The 12,498-nt window shown below is 34.9% G+C and overlaps 1 protein-coding gene across 1 annotated transcript in view; it reads left to right on the top strand.

Moving 5' to 3' along the window:
* The first annotated feature begins 1,676 nt into the window (after window positions 1-1,676).
* Window positions 1,677-12,498, top strand: part of PHIP (PHIP subunit of CUL4-Ring ligase complex) — a 112,174-nt gene continuing 101,352 nt past the window's right edge. The window contains exons 1-2 of the mRNA XM_024757414.1: window positions 1,677-1,822; window positions 1,920-2,018. The gene's annotated coding sequence lies outside the window, so the exon portion shown is untranslated. The remainder of the gene's footprint in view (window positions 1,823-1,919; window positions 2,019-12,498) is intronic.

Below are 12,498 nucleotides of genomic sequence, written 5' to 3'. Positions count from 1 at the left end.
TTTCTCGTCATGACAACTTTTAAGATCTTCTCTCTTAGCAACTTTCAATTGTGTAATACAGTATTATTACCTATAATCACCGTGCTCTTCATGGTGGCTTGAATGTTTTATAACTGGGAAGTTTTGTACCTTTTAACTCCCTTCATCCATGGGAGTGGACGAAATGTGTAAAGGGAGGCAAAAGGTACAAGCTTCCAGTTATTTTTTAAAAAAGAATCTAAGTGAATTTGAGTAGCAATTCTCAAACTTCTTCACCTCAGCACCTCTTCACATTAGTAAAAATTATTGCAGTCCCTTTGTTTATGTGGATTCTAATCTATTCATATTTAACATTTAAAAATTAAAACAAATTTTAAAATATTTTTATTCATTTAAATATAATAAACTCATTCCATATAAGTAAAATTTTTTTATAACATAATTATGTTCCTAAACAAACCAAATTTGTGAGAAGAGTGGTATTGTTTTACACTTTTGGGGATGTTTAGCGTCTGGTTTAATAGAAGGCAGATTCTTACATCCACATCTACATTCAGTCTGTTGGAACATCACACGTCATGTGGCCCCTTTAAAACTCACAGTACACTCATGAGAAAATGAGAGTGAAAAAGCAAATAATGTCTTCATATTATTCATAATTTAAAAAAAAATTTTTTGGCTGCACCGCGTGGCATGCAGGATCTTAGTGCCCCCGACCAGGGGTTGAACCCATGTCCCCTGCAGTGGAAGTGCGGAATCTTAACCACTGGACTGCCAGGGAAGTCCCTATTCATAATTTTTACCTGAAAAATCCCTGGGGGTCCACAGAACACACTTTGAAAACGGCTGAACTGGAATATTTCGGTACTACACTGAGAAATTTTTTGTAACTTGATAACCTAAATATAAGTGAAAAAATAGTGTACTTTTTTTTTCTAATTTAATTCTCTTTACATTATTATGCAAATATTGTCTATTTACTAAAGACTTCCAGGATGGATAATAAAAATATAGCATTTTATATCTTGGTTTTGAATGTTAGCATAAATTAAGCAGTACTTTGAAGTTGTTCCAAAAAGTGCTCAAACTTTGTAGTCGGTAGATTTATAGTCAAAACTTGTTTCATTTAACAGTTGGAATTTGGCCTTTCTCTCTGTGAGGTTTTTGGTATAAATAAATTATAAAATTCAGCATAGAAATCATGTAAGTGCTTTTAGATTTTATAATGAGAACATGAACTATCAAGTTTCTTTAATCCTGAACTATTCTGGAGATTTTAAAAAATAATGTCGAAAATACAAAACGTTTATTATATTTGTAGTTAGGTGATTTTTTTGTTGTTTGAAGTTTTTGAAAATTGTTAAGCTGAAACATACCATTTTAGGTTATAATGCTGTAGGTTTTTTCATTGTTCAGTATTTGCTCTGACTAGCATCTGTTAATTTATAACTTAATGTATTTAGGTTACATTAATTCTTTAGCATTTTTCCTCCTCAGTGGGGCAAATCATGGTTGGGTAGCTGTTTTATTCTGTGAGTCAAGTGGTTTCACAGAATAAATGTGAACTTTTCCCCCAAGTAAAATGAAATGTTGACTAGCCAGAAAAAATTACCATATTTTTTAAAGTTTATTTACTGTAAAGAATTGTATCACTTTATTTAGCAAATATTTTATATGTCTTTCACATAATAGGTGAAGTATTATAGACATTTAGCACCTGATCACTTGCTGCAAATATGTCATCGACTAGGACCTCTTCTTGAGCAAGAAATTCCACAAAGTGTTCCTGGAGTACAAACTTTATTAGGAGCTGGAAGACAGTCCTTGCTACGCACAAATAAAAGTATGAAAAATTTCTATTAGAATTTAGATGTTTTTTTCCTCACTTTTCGTCTTTGTGTCTTATCTTTGTATCCATTAAAAATGTATATGTTTAATAGGCTGCAAGCATGTTGTGTGGAAAGGATCTGCTCTGGCGGCATTGCATTGTGGAAGACCACCAGAGTCACCAATTAACTATGGTAGCCCACCCAGCATTGGTGAGTTGTTTGAGTTCATTACCAAGTTGATATCCTCTTGGTAAAGAGCTTTTGAAAATAAAAATGTTTTTACTTGCTGCGAAGTCAGAGAATTTCATATTATGTACATTAGTGTTCAAAGAGGAAAAAGCTTTCAGAATTTTTTTCTTATGTTAGTAATCTATAGTGAAGAATTCATAATAACGTGTAATTATGGATTGTATATATTGTACCTATCTAAGCTAATTAGCTCATTGGTATTTTTACAAAAAATTGTTTATTAAGATGTATATCATTAGGCTGATTTAATGGGCAACTGTTACCATAATACAGATTAGTTGTACTGATGGAAAACAAAAATAGTTTTGTTATTTTTATGAGTAGTCATGTTTTTTTTTTTTGGCTTTAAAATTTCAAAGGAGGAAAACTGATGCAGATAGGTCTTCCTCTTGAAATGGCCTCTAGATTCATCCCTTTTACCTCTACTATGAAAAGGCCCTTGTCTTTCCCGAATTACTATAGCATCCTTCAAACTAGTATTGTTTCCGGTGTCTTCTCCCTCTCTCCCTTTCAGGTCATACTGCATAACACTGTAATTTTAATCTTATTTAATATGTCACTCTTCTGCTCAAGGTGGTATATGAGGTAGCTTATGCTATTTTAATGGTGTTGCAGTTCCTCTACCACCAAGTCTATACTTCTGACTTTCAGAGACCTTTGTGTTTTAATCATAGCCTCCTCTCCTATCCCTACCCTCCTGCCTAGCCAGAAATGTTATTCTCCCTCTTTCTTCCACCTATCCAAATTATACTTATTTCTTCCTTTTTGGGATAATTACAGTCAGTATTACTGTTTTATAATTCATCAGTATTACAGTTTTGTATAACTTTCATTTAATGTTTATATAGAATATCTTTTTCTGTTGTTTTATTTTCAACCCTTTTGTATCCTTTTATTTTCCATATCTTAAAAAATAGCGTAGAAGTTGTTTTTTAAAAATACAATATGACAAATTTTGTGTTTCACCTGGGACATTTTGTCCTTCATATTGCAATTATTGATATATTTGGGTTTAAATCTAACTGTTGCTGGGAAGATGATCTCTTTTTCTCTGGCTGCTTTTAAGATTTTCTGTCTCTCGTTGGTTTTCTGCAGTTTGACTGTGCTGTGTCTTAGTGTCAGTTTTTTCTATTTATCAGGCTTGAGATTTATTAGGCTTCTAGAATCTGTAATGTCTTTTGTTGGCATTGGAAAATTGTCAGCCATTGTCTTTTAAAATATCATGTCTGCTTCATTCTCTGTTCTCTCCTCTGGGACTCCAGTTAAACAGATGCTAGACCTTCCCACTTTTTCTTCTCCCTTACCCTCTCTTTTACGATTTACATCTTTTTCTCTGATGCATTCTGGATAGTTTTCTCTAACCTGTTTTCCAAAGGTATGCTATGTTTGTATGGTGGGTAATCATGGATGATGTTTTTTTTTTCAACATACAATTGTCCTGGTTAAATAATGATTTCTGTATAGTCTTACTATAACGAACAACTATTAAAACAACAAAGGATTTGAGACACTAGAGTTTATTTTCACTTGGAACATTATGCTAGGAGGTTGAACAGTTTTCTTGAAAGAAGGGGAAGGTAAATTTAATAGGAGCTTCCCCTCTAGGGAAAAGTTTATCCTCTTTTTGAAAAAATGCATATAATAAGGGGAATATGTTACGTTGTTCTTTCAACACATTGTCAAGCAGCCCTGTGGTAGGCAATGAAAGTGCAAAAATGGTTGATAGTAAATAACTTCCCTCTTAACATTTGCTATGTGAGTAATTACTCTGTTCTAGTCACTACTCTAACCATTTTCCATTTATTTTGTTTAAAACCTTAAATGGTCTGTAGGTAGGAAATATTCTTACTTTACAGAGAAGGAAATTGAGGCATGAAAAGGTTTGGTGACTTGACCAAGGTTACACATTTAGTGAGTCGTGAAGCCACAGTGACTCCCATTATGCTATGCCTTATTCTCAGTTAGCTAGTAGTAACACTTGGCTACTCAAGAAAGTTGGTATTAGTCACTTTTTGGAAAAAGATACCAAATATTTATAAAGTCAGATAAAAAATTTTAGACCAGGTCATTTATGGTCAGATCAGTAAATATTGCTGACATGGATACAGGGGATGTAAATATGGCAAAAATATCTTGAGTTTTGTGTCACATCAGAGTGACACAACTGGTATATTGAGGTAATATATTGAGGTAATAGAATTAATTACCAGGCAGGTAATTGTACCTTTCTGAAAGAGTTTTATTTCATTTTTAAAGTTTATGATAAATTTTCTTCCCATTCAAATTTTCAGGAAAGTGTTCTTTATATTTAAAAAAACACCTGTACTAGAATGCCAGTTTTACCTGCTTTCTTGTTTTATACTCAAACATAGTTTTTGACATCTCTAAAGAGAAGATGGACTAATCAAAACGACTCTACTTATTAATAGTCATAGTTTAGTGTCGTGTCTCGTCAGTTCACCTTGGTGACAATCTTGGATGTCCTGTCATTGCTATAAAAGTTTGACTAGATGGTAATGGAAAGAAAAATTCAGTAGGCTTTTTGGCAGAATAGTTTGCCTGCATAGTGATACAGTGTATCGTTTCAAGTTATCACAGAGTATGAGTCAGAAGATTTTTTTTTTTTTAATATGAACGTTCGTATTTTATTTTGTTGATTGCTCTGCCATTTTCTGTCTGGCTACCTCTAAAAATTTTCCTTGCTCTTTCCTTGGCCAATGTAGTATTACCAAGGATCAATGTAAATAAGAAAAAAACCTTAACTTTGTAGTTTTTCATAAAATATGGGTTGAAATGTTTAATGTAGATTCAGATATTTAAGTTTTGATACATTTGGGAAATAGGGTCTTGTTTTTTTGTTTAACAAACTTCTAATTTTGAAATAAGAAATTAGTTGCTGAAACGTTGCACAAAGAGCTCCTGTATACCCCTTATACAGTTTTCCCTAATGTTATAGACCTATATTACCTGGTATTTCTTAAAACTGCTCCACCAACATTGGTACGTTATTATTAACTAAACGCCAGACCTTATTCATATCTCACCACATTTTTGCACTAATTACCTTTTCTTGTTCCAGGATCCAGTCCAGAATACCATACTGCACTTAGGGTTTGCTCAGTTTTTTAAATTGAACTTTTTGCTGTAACTCAGAAGATCATTTAAGTTCAGGGTGATAGTAAATTGGATTTTCCTTTCTTAGATTTTTTTTCCTGTAAGGCCTATATATTCTGTTCCAGTCTTTTGAATCTGTTTTCCATTACCATTGCCATAGCCACATGTTGGGCCTTGGTACTTTTTGCTTGGAGCTCTACATCATTCATGCACTTAGCAAGTAAATATTGAGTCCCTACATTATATCTGATACTGGGTTAGATCTGAAGTTGCAGGATAAAGAAGAACATGGGCTCTGCTTTCCTAGAACTTACAGGTTACCTGATCTACTGCCTCCAGTCTTGTTCCTCTACCCTAGGACTTAGCTCTAAACCAGGGTTTCTTCACCTCAGCGCTGTTTACATTTTGGGCCACATAATTCTTTTTTGTAATCGGCTGTCTTGTGCATTGTAGGATGTTTATCAGCATCCCTGCCTGTATCCATTAAATGCTAGTAGCAATTCCTTTCCTGAAATCTTGACAAGCAAAAATGTCTCCACACATTCCCAAATGACCCTGGGGTGAAATTGCCTCCAGTTGAGAACCACTGCTCTGAACTTTCTGAAATGCAAATGTGATCATGTCATGCCTCCTTTTCCCCAGTGACTGAATAGTCTGAACTCTGTAATGTGGCTCACAAAACTGACCTTTTCCCACCTTTTCCTCACCTATACTTTGTGCTATAGCTTTGTATAACTATTGGGCAGTTCTTAAAATCAGCCATTTGTCTTGATCCCTTTCTCTCTGCAATGTCCCTCATTCTATGAACATTTATCTGTTCATCCTTTAAAACCTAAATGTAACCAGGTAGGATTAAGTGCTTATACAAATCTCTACTGTAGCTTTTATCACATAGTCATGGCTATTTATTTACCTTTTTTTTCCTACTATACTGTTAGGTTCTGGAGGTTGGAAATTACGTTTTAGTGCTCTGTGTACACCCAACTCCTCAGCATTAGTATTAAATAAAGAGGCCATAGGTAATTGATGTAATTGGTGAACTGCAGTGGGACAAGAAAAGTTCAGAAGTGGTAGGGGGTAAAAAACAGAATATAGGTGGTTGGAAGAAGAGAGACTTGGTCCAAGGATAGCTTTGAGGTAAGCAAAACCCCCAGACACTGATTTTTAGGAAATCAAGGTTTATTAGTGAACTGGGTTATCAATTCATTACACTTGGAATATTAAACCCCATACCTGTATAATTTCAAAACCAACTCTTGAGTTTATCTCAGTGCTTTCTTATCCTGTTGTATTTTGTTACCTGTTTATAAATCCTGACTACTTTGTACCTCCTGTTATTTGATGTAAATTGTGAAAATTGAACTGGAATTCAGTCTCAGGGCAGGAGAACCAAAGTGGTTGGCTCCTTTCCAGCCCTTTACAACCTCCTTTAATAATGTTTTCGAAAGCAAGAAAACCAAAAGATACTACTAGTCCGTTGTTATCACTAGTTTCAATTTTCTATGGAAGATTTGTGAATGTGTACTTGGCATGGCCACGTTTATTTTCAAAGGTACTAACAGATCTCTGGTACTGTCCTTTCTTACCTCCTTACCCATATTATGCCTGTTTTCAGATTTAGTTTATTCTGTATTTATTTGCCTGTGATAAACAACCCTACTTCAATAGTAAGTGACATGGTGGGGGGAGAAAATAGGAAAGGAGATACCTAGATACATTAAGTCTGTTTTTAAAGTTAAATGTGGAGATTCATTTAATGCATGTTTATCTTGTGGAAAAGATTGTATTAAATTAAAGCAGTCATTTGCTAATTGCCTTGTTTGCACTTTTCTTAGGTTTACCATGTTAACGAAGTAAACTTTTTCTCTCTAGATTTTCCAGTTTTCATCTTTTATGTTGTTTTGCCTAGGTACTTCCATATGTTTGTTATTTTACTTGTTGCTTCTGCAGCACGGTTGCAGTCTTGGTGAGTGGAAATAAGGAGTATTAGGGAACCTGCTTCTTAAAAATGTATGCGTGTAAGGAAACAGCTTTGCCTTGAAAAACAGCTTTACTACACAAACATCCAATTAATGCTAAAAAGCCTATACAGTAGTTCCCCTTTATCCATGGTGGATATGTTCTAAACCCTCCAGTGGTTACATGAAACCTCAGATAGTACCGATCCCTATATATACTATGTTTTTTCCTATACATACATACCTGATAAAGTTTAATTTATAAATTAGGCACAGTAAGAGATTAGCAACAATAACTAATGATAAAATAGAACAGTTACAACAATATACAGTTGACCCTTGAACAGTGCAGGGGTTAGGGGCTCTGGCATCTCCATCCCCTGCAATTACGTAATACTATAGTAAATATTTATTGAAAAAATCCTAATATAAGTGAATCCATGTTGTTCAGTGGTCACCTATAATGTAATGAGTTTTGTGAATGTGGTCTCTCTCAAAATATCTTATTGTACAAATTTAATGCCTTTTTTTTTAACCTCAACCAAGCACTTATCACACAGTGTGGCTATAATTTTTGTGGTTTGAAGTCTAACAACAAAACTAGCACAAATTTCTTTTTCCTTCTTCACGATTTCACGGATAGAATATTGTTACTGTAGATTTTAGCAACCTCAGCATAGGATTTTTTCTTTCTTTCTTTTTTTTTTTTTTTGCCCACGCCACTTGGGTTTGCAGGATCTTAGCCAGGCCCCGGCAGTGAGAGCACCGAGTCCTAACCACTGGACTGCCAGAGAATTCCCAGGATTCTTTTGTTTTTCTTTCCTTACTCACTTGAGAATTTTCACTTAAAGGAAGCACTTTACAGCTTCTCTTTGGCTTATCCGAATTGCCTGCATTACTACTCTTGCGCTTTAAGCCATTAATAGTAAAATAAGGGATACTTGAACATAAGCACTGCAATACCAGGGACAGTCAATCTGATAGCCCACAGGATCTGATAACTCAAATGGTTACTAAGTGACTAAATGGCCAGGATATACTGGGTAAAGGGATGATTACATCCTGGGTAGCATGGACCTGGAGGGTGAAAAGTTTTTCATCATGCTACTAAAGTGGTGTGCAATTTAAAACTTAGGAATTGTTTATTTCAGGAATTTTCCATTTAATATTTTCGGACCATGATTGACTACAGGTAACTAAAACCATGGAAAGAGAAACCATGAATAAGGGGGGAGTACCGTACAGTAAAAGGAGTTTTAAAGCTTGTCCACATTTCTGGTTTTCTCTGAGGAAAGTAGTTTGAACAAAGGCAGCAAATATTCACTTAAAATTAGGTATAAATCTTGACTATGTTCAACATGTGTGGCCTTAGGCAAATTGTTTAACTTTTCAGCCTCTCAACCTTCTCATCTGTAAAACGGAGATAATATCTACCATATCCAGTTATTTGGAGGCTTAAATGAGTTAGCAAAGTGAGGCATGAGGCACAAAGCAGGCAACGATAAATGTTACTTTCTGCCCTTTCTTTCTGTAATTATCATTTAGCAAAATGAATTATTTTGCTGATAAAGCTTGAGTACGTTTTTAAAGAGAAGGTTCTTTTCCCTTCTCATTTTCACTGTTATATTTTGCCATATTTCCAATATTGTATTTGACTTAACTCTGCAACTGCTAATTTCTTAACATATCTGGCACTGAGCTAGGATCTGGAGTTGCAGGGTTAATTTTTTACTTATGTGACTATATTTCTTACAAAACTATTAGAAAGATTGTTTTATGTTATTATAAACCTTTGAGCTTCAGCATATAATGTCTAATTTAATATTTGGCATATAATTCAGTTTCCCTAATATTTCCTATTCAGTCTTGTTCCTTTTCCTGCCTTCTGTACGATCCATACGTTAATCCTTAGTTAGGTGTTCTACTCATCACTTATTTGAATATATTTATTTCAATCTGTTATCTTCTCAGTAATCATTTTTTCTTCCAGAACTCATTTTCTTCTGCGATTTTAGTCTTCTGCTTTTCTAGTTATATAGTTTTATAATTTGTGTTGTTCTTAAACAATTTCTGATTTAGCTATATATGTATATATATATATTTTTTGGGGGGTGGGAGAGGGTCTTGGTTTTTGTTTTTTAATCTGTCCCCTGGATGATACGCATTTATTTACATTTGTTTTCCTGACTACTTTTAGGGTCTGGAGGGTAGAGGTTACGTTTTATTGTTCTTTATAGACCTAGCTCATCAGCATTAGTAAATATTAAAGAGGCAGTATGTAGTTGCTGTAATTGATGAACTGGGGTGGAACAAGAAAAGTTAATGACATTCAGGTTTTCACTTGTCACAGGTTTTTGTTTTGTTAACTCTCTTCTCCCTACCCCCTCCCCTGCCCACCTCTTCTTTTCTTTGCTTCCTAAGAACAGGTAGCTGTGGGAGACTACTAAAATGTATTTGCATTTTGGTTTTTAAGGGAAATAAAGCTAATGTTTATTATGCCAAAATACCAAATATATAAAATAGACATTATTATTTACATTTTTTTCTTTTGCTTAAATTTCTTTTCAAATTATGATTGACCAAAAAAGGGAAGGCACTTTGAAGAATGACAGTTTCCTTGGGTGAGTTTAAATTGTTGCTCTTGTAGCTGTGTTTTATTTTCTTTTGTAAATCGTAAGATGAAATTTGTTTTTAGGTTATAGATGTGATGAGAGGTCTTCTCCCCCTCCCCCCCCTCCCCCCCTTGTGATGTGTCTGGCAAGTAATTTCAGTAGTAATTAGGAAGCACTGGCCATTGCCTTTTTTAGTTTGCATCATATATTTTTCCAGATTGATTATTGGGTTTGATGTTAAATTTCACAGCTCTGTAAGTGAAGCAAGTTATTATATTTTCTTCATAAAGTCTCTGTTTATTTTGAATTCCTTCAGGGAACCTTTGAAGTTAAGGATTAAACATCTTCCTAGACATCTTGAAAACTGGGAAGTCCATGATTAGGCTGAGTAGATATTTACATAAACAGCAGCAATTTGTTCAGCTCCTTAAGGGAGATGTAGGGGAAAAATGATCTCCCACAAAAGTCTTTAAAAGAAAAACTGTTCAGTAAAATTTGCATTTATAACATCTGACGATTTGACTGTTTAAGGACAGTAAATATAGATGTTAGTACATAGTACCTTTGAGTTTACAAAACGTTTTGTTTTATTTGCTTTTCATAGTAACTCTGCAAGATACCCCTACTTTATTAATGAGAAAACTGAAACTTAAGAGAGGTAGTAACTAACTGAGTTATATCCCTGGTTATTTTGTTTCTGATCTTCTTATGCATTGAACTTTATATCACGTTTATATAGCACCTTTTTACCTGTTCTGTGAAATTCTTTTTTTTTTTTTTTTTGCGGTACGTGGGCCTCTCACTGTTGTGGTCTCTCCCGTTGCAGAGCACAGGCTCTGGACGCGCAGGCTCAGCGGCCATGGCTCGGGCCCAGCCGCTCCGCGGCATGTGGGACCTTCCCGGACCGGGGCACGAACCCGTGTCCCCTGCATCGGCAGGCGGACTCTCAACCACTGCGCCACCAGGGAAGCCCTGTGAAATTCTTTATCCATTAGTCTTGTTACCACCTGTATCCATTTGTTGACTTGGGATAGGAGCCTTTTGAATTATGCCCCAGTATAAGAACTCTAGAAACAATAAAACATGGTGTGTTCTCTCAAGTTTATATCTTGCCAGATAAATACTTAAATTTGAGAGAAAATAGTTCCGTGAGAAAACCTTTGTAATCTTGTTGGCGCACTGATTTAAGATTTTCTAAAATGAAATTTTGTTTTTGGAACCCTCTGATTTCTTTTGTAAAATCACCTTTTGCTTTTAGTTATATACCTTCTGATCTGTTCTTTTTGTAGTCAAGAGATAAAACTGTAGTTATCCCAAAGCAAATCTTTTACTATATTACTCCCACTTCTTTCTCCCTAAAAAACTTCAACTTTTTGTCCTCGGGAAATAGCCCAAAATGCCTCGCATAGCTTAGAAAGCACTTTGCAGTCCGCCTTCGACCTTCTTGGTCTCTCCAAGAAGGTCTCTCTTTGATGCTTGCCCCTTTGTGCTCCGTGGGCTTGTCACACCCGACTTCTTTATGTAGCTTGAGTGTTATGCTCTTTGCAGCCTCGGACCATTGCACATGCTCTTCCCTCCACCTAGGTAGAATATTCTCCCCTCCCACTAATATTCTCTGGCTGTTCATTTTTCAGGTCTTAGTTTAAATGTCAGTGTTTTAGAGAAGTCTACCCTGACTCCCTGATATCCTCCTGCCCTATATGTTTAGGACCCTCTGCTGTATATTTCAGGATTTCCCTGTACCTTCTATTTGATGACACTTATCATTGTTATAAGTCCTTGTTTCATGTCTTTCTTCCCTGCTAAACTGCAATCTCCATGACGGTAAGTTCTGTCTTTTCTCTTTCTGTTATATCCTTTAGCTCATACTTGGCCCATGTAGGTGCTCTATAAATGTTCGTTGACTCAAAATTGAATGATTAAAATGTTTGGGGAGAAAAAAACAAAACTAACTTTTTAAAAATTGAATTTTTATTGAAATAACTATTAAAATATTTTAAAATATTTAAAACTGAAAATATTATACCATTGTAGTATTTTCTGTATCATCACACTAGTTTCCAGGAAAGAAATGAGGAGGAAGAATAATACAAATCAAGCAATTGTAAAATTCTAGTAAATTACCATCCTAGTAATTGTAATGTCTGTTTTTTTGTTTGGTTTGGTTTTTTAGTGCTTATTTTGGTATTTGGCTTATGATATTTTTTGCTTAACTCTTGAAATCATTTTTTCACTTTCTGTATTTTATTTCAGTTACTTTTTGAGTTCTTTTCAGACATTATTCTTATTTGTGATACCCGCTAAATCTTAAGAAACACGGTGTCTGTCAAATGGGAGTTGCAGCTAAACATTGAATTGAATATGTAGAGATCTGGAGGGCAGCTCCTGTGCATACTAATTACTTTAGATACAGTTGTAAAACAAGGAGAGAGGCTCTCTTGGGCGTTATGTCACCCAGGTAATTATTTCCCTTTACTCTTGCATTCTCTCTTGCCTCCCCCTGCCTTATTTTGTGGACAGAAAAGCTAATTACAGGATTTTCCTTCAAATGTTGCGATCCCTTGTACTTTAAAGTTGGGACTTTTGTTCATTATAGTTACCGTTTCAGCATTTTATTTGTCTTGTTCATATGTTGCTTCCTTACTAGTTACTGGTGTAGTATGATAAAGAGACCAGATGGTGCTGTAGAAATTAACCAACCTGTGTTGAATTATTTCCCAGATTATCTCTGGCCCTCAAATTATGAATATTTGGTTG

This window comes from Neophocaena asiaeorientalis, unplaced genomic scaffold, assembly GCF_003031525.2.
Source record: "Neophocaena asiaeorientalis asiaeorientalis breed wild unplaced genomic scaffold, Neophocaena_asiaeorientalis_V1.1 scaffold253, whole genome shotgun sequence".
NCBI classification, from domain to species: domain Eukaryota; kingdom Metazoa; phylum Chordata; class Mammalia; order Artiodactyla; family Phocoenidae; genus Neophocaena; species Neophocaena asiaeorientalis.
The sequence above is the reverse complement of the archived record's forward strand: the minus strand, read 5'-3'. Positions and strand labels throughout refer to the sequence as shown.